The sequence below is a fragment of the Ischnura elegans genome, chromosome 12 (assembly GCF_921293095.1).
Source record: "Ischnura elegans chromosome 12, ioIscEleg1.1, whole genome shotgun sequence".
In the NCBI taxonomy this organism is placed as follows: domain Eukaryota; kingdom Metazoa; phylum Arthropoda; class Insecta; order Odonata; family Coenagrionidae; genus Ischnura; species Ischnura elegans.
In genome coordinates, this window is record NC_060257.1 from 90,015,365 (window position 1) to 90,027,492 (window position 12,128).

At 40.1% G+C, this 12,128-nt stretch overlaps 1 protein-coding gene across 1 annotated transcript in view; it reads right to left on the bottom strand.

Annotated features, from left to right (window-relative positions):
• Positions 1-8,287, bottom strand: part of LOC124168746 (whirlin) — a 521,564-nt gene extending 513,277 nt beyond the window's left edge. The window contains exon 1 of the mRNA XM_046547013.1: positions 7,107-8,287. The gene's annotated coding sequence lies outside the window, so the exon portion shown is untranslated. The remainder of the gene's footprint in view (positions 1-7,106) is intronic.
• Positions 8,288-12,128: the final 3,841 nt, after the last annotated feature.

A 12,128-nucleotide genomic window follows, 5' to 3' on the forward strand; every position in this document is an offset into this window, starting at 1 on the left:
TTCACAGGGGAACGTTACAGGAAATTAATTTCACTTAATTATAGAAAAGCAGCAGAAAGGGAAAATTACGTACGAAAAAAAGACATGAGAGTAATTAAGAGGCGGAGCGAGTCACGCAACGAATATCTTTGGAGAGGATACACCCCGTGGCAATTTCTGGATATGATGGAGAGTTAATCCTCTCCCACAACCCAAGGATCAAGATCTGATCCTCGCAACGAGCGAACGACGCAGCCTTTATAAGGCTAATGTTAAGAGAGCCGTGAAAGCTATGGCTTTGAAGATGACTTTCGCCTTCAGCGCCGCTGAAAGATATCCACCTCCATTCGTTCAACTTTAGATGCGTAACTTCAGGAAAAATATTAGTCTCAAAGTCACATCAAGAAACACCTGTATATTTGGGAGTTTCATGAGAAACCTCACCCGAATAATGGACGCTAAACGCTTCAGTCTACATGCGTCTGCAAAATTATATTCTTAACTGTTCCTATCCGTCGAGCTACATGGGGAATTTTATGTATAATTACTTATACAACATTCGACTGGGACAAATTTTAGTAATATATAATTTTAAAGTATTTGTACGTTAAAAATAGAATTATCTAATTAGGCATTTCATTACAATCTTAAGTTCCATGTTATAAGAACAGGCAACTAAATCCATTTTCAATAATTATCACATAAAACTATGAATACTTATTTCATTATGCAGCAAAATATAAGACCCTGTATGGTATCTATAATTGGAAATATCCAATGATCACGGCGTCAGACACAATGACAGTGATGGACACGCGAATGGGCGCACGCATACGGGCATGGTTAGAGAGGTTTGCTAAGGTAAACGACCTCCTGTTTTTCCAGCGCAGGCATTGCATCATCCCAGAAAGGAAGGTCAAAGAAATCAGAGGAGGAAAATACACTGAGGTCTGAGACTGGAGAGAACCTTTGCATGAAGTCGTTACGAAAAGAGAGGTAGTACTTCACAAATTGCGAATAAGTAAATACTGGGAGGAAGTGAGGCATTGTAATTAACCTTCCACGGGACTTTTTATTTTTCTCGAATGAACCATTATGATTTAATGATGGTTCACGTGAAGGTTTATCGGGCGATCCACCGCACGTCGTCAGCCATGGAGGGGATAACCCAGTGGAGCACACGAGCAACTTTCACTACAAGCATACGCCTTCGGGAAAGCGTCAGATCTTTCATCATGGTTCACCTCGTCTATGATGAAGACCCTAGAGGTAAGATGTATAAATGTAGACTTAATTCGTGAATTAGGGAGGAAGAAAGGTTTTGCGAGAAATAAAATATTTCTACATTGCTTCACTCATACAGATTATTAAAAATAAATAGCAAAATAAGATGAAACTATCTATATAAATATTCTGCGCCATCATCAAATCATCACATTTTTTCGGTGGAAAGCGAGGTAGTAGGAAAGATATCTGAAATGCAAGGGTGATTGTACGCAAGCCGTTAGTGACGTCAATAACTTTTTAGGTCAGTGACTGCCTGGGATTAAGAACGACGGTGCTCCACCGCCGACATTCAAACAGTGAATAGTTACTTGCACATTATATCTATATATATAAAAGAAAGTCGAAAATCGTGTTAGTTAGAACACTTATAACTCGAGAACGGCTGCACCGATTTCAATGAGATTTGGTTCTTTGGATTCGTCTCAGGCGGGGTTAACATATAGGCCATTAAAAAAAGGAAAATTTCACAAAATAAATTCATCTCTTTCCTATGGACATGCTTTTAGGAGTTATAGTAACACAACAATTGATAAGTCGGTCAAAACTACAAATTAAATATTTTGCTTTGTTTTTACCACTTTAATAACTGAATTTAGTAACAATATAACATTTTAATTACTGAATATATTCAAAATATTAATTAAATTGAAATTACAGTTAAACAATTTAATTCGAGCTAATTGTAAGCCCAGCCGTGGCCCAGCTCGAGTTGACACTTCACTACCGTGTTTGTAAACAAATCTCCAAGCAATTGTTGACAAACGGTAATGTCCGTGTTCTGGTCGAGGAATCGAGTAGTTTTAACTCATTTCCTTTGATGATTGCAAATTAGTTTCAGCGGAAGTTAAGCTCATCAACAAAGAGTTCCAGAATATGATTGATCACCAAAAGAATCAAAGATGGTTGATTTAGCGAGCAAGAACGAAGATGTGGATGACTAAAACGACGTAAATTCAAATAGTTCGTACTCTGCATGGATTCGAATCTTTTAAATGTGTAACAAACGAAGACGAAATCACCAACTATCTATCTGAATATTTTAAGTCCTTGGACGTACCTGGCTTACCAGGGTACGATTTACAGAAAAATGTAGTTTCTGTGCTCATGATCTTTCGAAGCCTAAACCAACCTTAACTATCCTACGGAACGTGTTTGATCATTAAAAAAATTGGCGATGAATGTGATTCACGCAACTTTACTCAAAGGAAAATTCAAAGGTTAGCAAGTCCTCATTCCGTAGATTCCATGATCTCAACTCATATGCCCTTTTGAGCTGAAACGTATTCAATTTACAATTCGTGTTGCATTCGTGATAACGATTAAAAAATCGCATGGTCAGTCTTTCAGTTTTTGTGTTGTTTGTGCTCATGTGCTAATGAAAACCCATGATTTTCTCATGGTCAATTTAGCGTGCTATGTTCACGAGTCGATAAACCATCCTCTGTATTTATTCCTTCGCTTCAAGTGCGTAGCTAGGATAGGGGGTTTTGGGCGCAGCTAATACCACGGGTCTGTAGGGTATAGAAAACTCGCTAAGGTAAGCGGGAAGTGTGGGGGCACTTCCCCCAGACATTTTTTAAGATAAATGGTTCAAAATAGTGGGTTTTGTGGCTGTGTGAATAGTTAAATATGTTTTGTTTGTTAGTCCTCCGTCCCCCTAATATTAATAACAAAATCTTTCATAAAAAAATTCTCTAAGCTCTTGGGGGGGGGGGGGGTTTATCCCCCAAAACCTCCCCTCGCTGCGTCACTGCTTTGCTTCGCTATATTTATTTAGCTTCATCCGCTTCATCTTGCGCCTGATAACAAAACAAAAACTGTTGTTTATCAGAAGGTGCTTGACGCAAGACATTAAACCCGAATGTGTAGGGCTCACTGTGGTGCGTTTACGCATGCAGTACGTTTACGCATTGCATTTTTTCCAAACAGAGATACTAAAACTGGCGCGCCTTAAGTCATTTAATGCGAATGCTGCTTCATAGGGGCTTTTCTTGCACGATTTCGAGCATCAGTCAAGCGTCGGTCTGGGGTCGTGTCAACCTGCCCCCTGAATGGGCCAAGTGTATGCAACAGACTTGGGCCTAAAAACATTTTTTTACAGCTAATAACGCAAATAGCCAACAACTGATTGCGTATAATTTTTATTTCATGAACTGCTTTATTAAACCACAGTGCCCAAAATTTCTTAAGCTAAAACGTAAGAAAATTTGTTGAAAAAAACCCGCGTAAACGTGCTCCGATTCACCCTATGTAGATTCAATAAAGAAAATGTCTTTCTGACAAGCAATTTTGGTACTCATTTACGTAGTTTTATTGAATTTGTATCCTTATTTTATTATAATAAATTAAACATGATTAAAAACGATACAGCCGCTCTTGATTTATAAATGGTGTAAGTAAACTGTAAGTTCATTGATTGTTAGGTGGTACGAAGTTCGCCGGGTCAGCTAGTATATTTATAATTCAAAGAGAGTAAATAGAGGTGCAAAAAAGTAAAACAATAGCATATTCCGTAAACGAGGGTCAAATTCATACCATTCATTAGAAGAGTACCTATATTGAGGAGTAGGTATGAGCGGTAAAATAGCGAACGCCTTTCCGCTTCATCCCGGCAATAAATCGGCCCAAAGCACGCAACCAACCACCAAGAACTGAAGGGCAAAATGTACATCGAGGAATTTATAACGCAGAGCTCCTTCGACGATGAAAACGGCATCAGCTACAAAGTGGTTGAAGTTGTCTTCAATTAGATTCAGAGTATTCCTGCGCATTCAATTTAAAACTTGATTCAGGCACTCCAATATCATATTTATTTTCTTTTCCGGAATGTTCCATACCCCCTTCCAATTCATAGTCACACTTTCTACCACTATTTTCTAAACTCTAAATTTTGTTTTATTGCAATTTTATAATCCCGCATAATGGAGCTAGGATCTTTTGTGGTAGTTCTTCCCTTTGTAACTTTGCTTTTGGACTATTAAAAATAATATCAATCTTATCTATTTGCTATATAACTTTAAAATTCTAAAAAATCGGTTCGTTGGTTCCTCAATGATGATTTGCACTCACTTTTCAAGTCATTTCGTCACCTAATCGTTGAATATGTTAGACCACTTCTACCATGAATCGCTACTACACAAGGAGCCTGATATTAAGCTGATAAACGCATGCAGAGCGATACCAAACCACCATCTTCAACCAAGACTTTCAAAAAATTCCCAGGCAGACATTTTTTTACGACTTAGAAAAAAATGAAAGATAAAATTTACGTATTGCGGTTGCAAGTGTCCATGGAAATAATATAAGAACGAAAATATTCAATACACCATATTTATGATAAAGTTAATGGACATCAACACCTAAGAATCCAATACAAAACTAGGCTTTTGTAAGGCACTAATTACCCAGCAACAGCCGATTAAAATGTCCAGTAGAATTTAGGAAAAGATTTCTAAGAAAATCTGGGGTGGTGAAAATGATCGCTCAAGTGAGATTAGATAAATATAAGCCAACTTCAGAATAGAGAGATTGACCATTCATGCCAAAGACCATCAGGGATAGCAATCGGCTCCAAGCACACTGCAATTAACCAATCTTCTCATTATGGTAATTGTAGAAATGTATTACCATCACTGACTTTCGTCTTTTCTTATATATACTTTGATGTAATTAGCGGATCGATTCTCCAACCATCTGCATTTATAGTATGACGTTTAATATAATTCTTATAAGAGCAATGCGTGCTTTTAAGTTAACTGCAACAGTAGAGGAGAACTTTGATGAGAGATAGCAGGTACAAGGGATAAGCTAAAAGAGAGTATTCATTAAAATGTGCTGCTTATTGGTTCACGATTACTTGTAATGAAAAAATATATTCGCATTCTGTTGCAAGTAGTAAAATAAAGTACATTAGGGTGCCTTTGAAAAATTTTCGAAGGGACTGGAAGTCAAATACTTGATTAAATTTTAGACAAGATTAAAATCCTTGCGGTGAGGCCATGTTACAGGATCATGTGGAATTCTTACATCGGTGCGTTTGCCTGGGATGAGCTCTATCCTCACCTATTCGAGCCAGCCCTTGAAATAATGCGATGAGTGTATGTATTTGTCCTATTTGCATATTTATTTCCCAGTACCATTAGAGGTGCTAAGAGGCTCGAAACGCACTGAGAATAAATTCCTGTTATCAGCAGAATACTTGCAGATACTACAATTTTCTTATCTGAAATCCCTTTCTTAAATTATTCTTTTGAAATACTTGAAGGCAAAGTCTAAATTCAGGTTTACCGAGAACATGATCAAAAGAAGTTCACATACACATATGACATTAGTGGTAAAATACCAGTAGCAACTTGAGACGTTTGGGCCATGGAAGAAGGACAGATTAAGAAGGGTGGAGAAAAACCCGGCGTCGGCATTAGCCTGCTCTAAGTGAAAGGCGCCAAAGGGGTCATGGCTTAACGTCCCACCCGACAGATGGACTTCAAATGTCCTCCACACACGACTCTTCTCAGGGATTGGAAAATGTTTGAATGTTTGGCCCTTGAGGCGTGAAGCTAAGCCACCACACCAACGCAATCCCCACGCTTTCTTCATGTTCAATCCCTGCGATAAAACATTTATTGCCAAAACTTTGGAATGAGGTAAGTTTTTTCATTCCATACGACCTGAGCACGAGATATTGGTCGCGTTGGTGAAATTTTTTCTTGCAAAAATTGCTGAAATTGAGATAGAATAGCGAAAAAAATGCTCGATGATATAGAATCTTTGTCTTTCCCGGCGCGAACTGATTACACCTCAGCCTTTACGATGATCACATAGCCGCTGGTCGAAACGTCGGATTTCAACAGCCTTACCCGGTGTCCAACCCAGGAAGGCTTTTTAAATTATCGATTTTATTTTTCTGAGCACCACGCATTGGCCCAGAACCAATATCCATTTGTTTCGTCATTTTTTGTTGAAATTCGCGTATTTCCAATCGTACGTCTTTTGGACTTCCTTGCGTCCACTTTAAAACAACTAAGCAATTCCCTTGGAAGGTTTTCCACGGGAATTACTTTTCACCGATGTGATGCTATCCAGAGCTAAAAATGAGCATGCTGAGTCCTAAACATGCGCATAAGAGGTGAATATTGCTCAAAGGGTGGAAACTATTGATTAGGAATCGCTGTGAAATCATTCTAATGCCCTGAATATTGCATTAAGATGACAGAAACCTATCTAGACATGCAATCGACCCTAATTATATGAAGTTCAAGAAAACCAAGTGCATATCCTCAGAAAATTCAGCTCTTAAAATTCAAACTTAAATTATAAAACATGAGGAGACAGTAGCACTGGAATCATCCAGATCTTTGTAAATAATACTATGGCGTATACTCTTTAGTATCACCTGTACCAGTGTCATCTTAAATTCTCTGAACATAGCAGCAAAATCTACAGCATAAAAATACCCCATCTAGATGCCACACTCTCCTAGACCTATTTTCCATTACACAAAATATTCTGCTATGTATCTAGTTTCCACATATCAGCTCCAAGTAAGTGAAGTGAAGCAGTTCAGAACATCACAAAGGAACTATCATAACAGGTTCATATTTCTAGACAAATAAAAACGATTCTCAAATAAAATCTGTTTCATTTTTCGCTTTGTTGTGGGTGCATAGCGAGAATTCGGGGCTTTACGTTTGTAATCACTCCAAGGGCGGAAATGGGATTTTTTCCGAGACATTCTCCAAATCCGAACATTTTTTCAGGATATTATTCAAGAAAAAGGAAGTTCCCAGAGTAGTACTTGCGGTGGCGTTTAAGGAAAGAGAGAGGAGGAGGGAGAGACGTACCGCTTTTGTTGGTCCATGAGGCTCTTCCCAGTTGCCGGGATGAGTCGCAATGGAGACCGCGCCATCGGCGGGAAGATGCTGTGTGCCGCGCGTTGGGCAATCAAGGCGTTGGTCCTCCTGCTCGTCAGCTGCTGCTCCTGCTGCTGTAATCCCGTCGCGACGAGAGGGTGAAGAAACGGAGACGATATCACTCGACGATGCAGAGAAAAGGATGTGCACAAACACTCGAGTGCGTAATTCAAAACTGCGATTGATCCGTTGCATGCAAGGGTGAAAAGGAGATTATGATGACCTTCCTCAGGAAGAACAAGGTGAAGAACAGGGGTGTGAAAATGGTCTCAAGGGAGGTGATGAAGTGGAGAAAGTAAATAAACAGCTTTCACTCCTTGATTTGGACTATGTGTACACGGAAGTGAGTGTCGTCAGGGGTGGGCGTATCTCTAGGGGCGGGAGGAGGTCGACGGACGCACTTGCTTTTCAGGGGTGGCCCCGGGAAGGGGTCACAACTCCCTCGCCCGCGCCGCCGCCGTCACCAGGGCAACGCGCGTGAGATGGCGATGATGATAATGATAATGAGAGGGAGGGGGAATTGGACCAAGCACTGGGGAAGATAATAACAATCCTTGGACACTACGAACACTAGCTGGCAGAGAGATTGAAGCCCTCACTCCCCACCCCGCCCACCCACACTAATAATAAATAACACACTGGAAATAAATGAAACTGCAGGCCCCGATGCACACGCTAGCACGGGAAGGTGCTCGTGTCACCCTATCCGTCCTTGGCTCATATCAGGGTTTTCTTTTGCGCCATCCAAACCGCGAGATCATCTGCCCAGTAGGTTCGCTCGCTATGGAGGGAGATGAATGAGTCGAATGAATTGCTTTCGCTCACAGTCGCACAGAGAGACCGCCCTACTGTGGTGGCGTAGGCGGCTGGTCAGACAGTCCCTCGGAATGTTTAATTATCATTCTGGTGGCAGGAGAGCTCGGCCGTGACCTCACCCACACCACTACCCTCGTATTTTCCCCAGTCTCAGGGAATAGATGATGGCGGTGATCCTCCGAGACTCACTACTGCCACTAGAGGCGCACAAATACTACCTCGGGCTGTGTTAGCGGGGCGCAGCTCGTGAGGAGATTGGGTGCGGAGGCGAGGGAGTCCGGAGCGGCACTGAGGCACCCGCTGCACCCCATGGACAGAGTGGGAGAGCAGGAGGAGGTGGGGGGGGCAGGCGCGCGCGCTCCCTCCCGCGAGCCACCTGGCGTCGATCCGACGAACTCACGAGGGGCAGAGTCGACCCCTCGCGGAAGATCGATGAAACGCGGGAAGGGGAGGGGGAGGAGGGGGTGTTCGCGGAGGGGAAGAAGGGAGGGAGGGGACGGAAGTGGCCAGGAAGAGAGGGAGGGGAATATAAATGAAAAGAGAGACGAAAACCGCCGCTCTTTGACATAATTGCCGTACGCATAGGAATTGGAGATAGATAGTCAGATCGGGTAGATCATTCTGCGCGACACGATCACCTTAGAACGTCACTACGGCCATAGATCCGACAGAAGCGATGACACGTAATGAGAGGCAGGTGGGCGATGGGGGAATGATGTGCCAGGTCCGTCGTTAAAGTGATGTCGATCGTCGTTTACTTGAGTCAGCCAATTCCGAATGGTCCATCGCAGATAACTTCCTGTATGAATCAGGACCGACGTCATTCGCCACTGATATCTATCGCAGCCGATGTCACTGCATGATCGGTGAGGAGAAACATCAATATCACGACGGACTTCGATCGCAAATGATCGACGAACGACTTCGGTGGCGAACGGCCGAAAAGATTTAATCATTCGTTCGATGCGTTCGTTAAGTGCATGCGTAGGGTGGAGAACGGGGTGTAAATGAGGGATGGAATGGATGAGGCGAAATGAGGGGAAGGAAGAATAGCGAGAAAGGGAACCTCAAAGAGAGAGAAAGAGGATAGTGTAAGTGGAAAGGAAATGAAGACTACCACCGCCCCTTGATGATAATTGAACGAGATGCGCGGTGCGGAGGCCGAGAGAAGCCACTCGCAAGAATCGGTGGGAAAATGCTCTTAAATTACACTGGCCTGTTGGAAGCGCTCTCTTTGCTAATAAGCTCACTTTTAATTGAACGCACCTTTGACGACATGCTTTTATGCCATGGGAGGAACATGGGACACCTTGAAGCTGAAAATATAGAATTGGGTTCTTGACAAATCATGACGGAATAGCAACTGTGGGTGTACCATTTTACAGAAGCTCACTCGGAAGCTCCATGCGAGGCTTAGATCGGTTGAGCTATCACGAACACGTACCTATAGGAGCGACATATAGAGCAATATCTTAGAACTACACAATCTCTTGGCCGCAAACCGTAGTATATTTGTCTTTTAGGGACTCATATAAATCCTATTAAGAAAGAATTTCAAATTTAAAGAATAGTTTCTCCAAATTAGCGGTTTTGGTTATCCAGGCCGCTTCATAGCTCCGAGTCTCAGCGGCTCCCAGTCTTAAGGTGCAAGATTAAGACTGGGAGCCGCTGAGACCTGGAGACTTTAATTACCTGAGAAATTAAGAACAGATATCTTTCAGAGCGACTGCCAGAATATAATTTTAGAACCTCGATATGATTCTAGAAAAAATGGTATAAATATTACGAAATTTTGCCGAAATCGTCGGCACATAAATTTCTTATTCCCCCGAATTATAAAAGGCATCAAATGCTACGAGAAAATCTGTACAAATATGAGTAGGCACTCAAATATACAATGTAAAAATGTGAGGAATGGAAGTGAAGTGAGAATAAGTGAATGAAAAGGATTGAAATGATGAAGAAATAACAGTGAGTGTAAAATTAAAGTTATGCAAGAAAACGGGGGATGGGGACGAGGGGTGTGTGGGGGGAGAAGGGGATGAGGAGTGGGGGAAGAAGTGGGAAGGGAGGGGAAGGAAGTAAAGCGAAGAACGGGAGTGGGCGACAAAAAAAGAGAGAGAGAAAAGGGAATGTAAATGAGAGAGACAAAAACCACTGCACTCTGATAATTGGCATTAGAAAGAGATGACCAGATGAAAGCAGATACCTCCCTGAGACACCTTTGAACTTCGCCATGGCCACAGATTCGAAAGTCACGATATGGGACCCGGTGAGGAGTGATATAACCCGGGAATTAAATACATTCTTACGAAAATTTGCACAACTCGTTAAAATCTCAGATGGCAGGGTAGGGAGCATTACATAAATCACGGCAGAAACCGCTAGAGACTCAAAGACTACGCGCTAGGCTTAGACTGCTTAAGAAATAAAGAATAGACATTTTTCAGAGCTATGTAAGAACAATGGAAAAGTAATATAAACATTTTGGCGAACTCGCCGGCTCATAAATTTCTTACACCCCCGAATTATAAAAGGGCTCTAATGCTACGAGGAAATCGGCAAAATTTTATGAGTAGACACTCAAATATTCAATGTAAAAATGTGCAAAATTTCGTACTGAGAGTGGCACGTTAGAACATCAGATTGTTTCTAAGTACGACTGAGGCATTTAATCAATAAGCATATTTTGCCAAACAAGGAGCTATAGGAATCGGTTCTTTATGCTATGTTCTGTGTAACTCCATGGTTAAAAAATGCATAGAACTTTTTGTTAATTTAAAAAGTTGATTTTGCTATGAATTTAAATTTATTAGGCATTGAGTTGTTACTTGAGTCTTCACAATCGTGAATCAAGATGTTCTATATATTATAATTCCTTGTCTTGCATAAAATTTGCGCGTAACGTTTGAATATCTTGAGTCTTATGAACTAATTTGTAGTCTATTTTTTAAACTTCCACTATTTGTTAAGATAAATTATTATTTAAATAATTCCATAGCATAGAAAATGAGAGGAGTTGTATCAAATAAATCATTTTCATGACTTTTGAGTACGTGGGCGGAAATTGTTTTTAGAGTACTGAATGGAACGAATTAGTTGTTTGGGATAGACTTTTTTGTCGTTAATATCTTCAAATTTTTGCAGGTTTATTTAGTGTACGTACAAAATATATTTAATACTAAATAAATAGAGCTGAATTACTAACATTAAAATCTCTAAAATTAAGAGCTCACTTACATCATCTTTTAAAATAAAATGGCATAGAGTTCAGTAAACTTGTTAACCATGCAATTAGCATGAACCGCGCTCTCTTTTTTGGAAACGCCGCAATTTTAGATACAAAATAAAAATTATCGAAAAGATTATATTTTTGCATGAAAACACGTACAATTGAAATAAAAGACAGCATAAATGGTTTATGCAAATATATTGCCATGCAATGAATCAAAATTGATATGAATATGTGAAATATACTTATAATAGTCGCATAGCAATTAAAAACCAACAAAACTTCATAAATGTATGTAGCATAAATTATCTTAATTTGTCTTTTAAATTTTAAATCTATTCATTATTATTACTTTTTGCATAATATTTACGCTGTAAAATTAAGTTGTATTACTTTACAACTTTTGTATTTGTTGTGCCTCTAATTGTTTAGGGATCCAAAATGAAAAAGAAATTTACAGAACGTCAGCCAATGTGTTTTTTATGAAGGACCAAAACGTCAAGATTTCATATTTACACATAATTTCAATCTAAAATTTCCTGATTTTCACTGACTCATCTATATTATATATTTTATGCAATATTCATCTTTAAGGAAAAAACGAGATTATGGGTAAAAAAATAAGAAATAAAATACAAACCAAGTAAATTCACCGCAAAAAAGTTTTTTAGTAATGGCTACTTATAAGGGGCGCTAGCTGAATAATTCCTATGGGTTAGGATTGTTATACGTCGGAGAGAATATCGAAGATAACTACGTTTGAGAGAATTTCTTTATATGTAAGTAAGGTATGGAGGTAAACATCAGCAGAAAAATCAAGAGTAGAGGCATTCAAAAAATTTTGTAAACGAAGAATAATGGATATAAAAAGATCGACCGATTAAGTAACGAGGATGTGCTAAGAA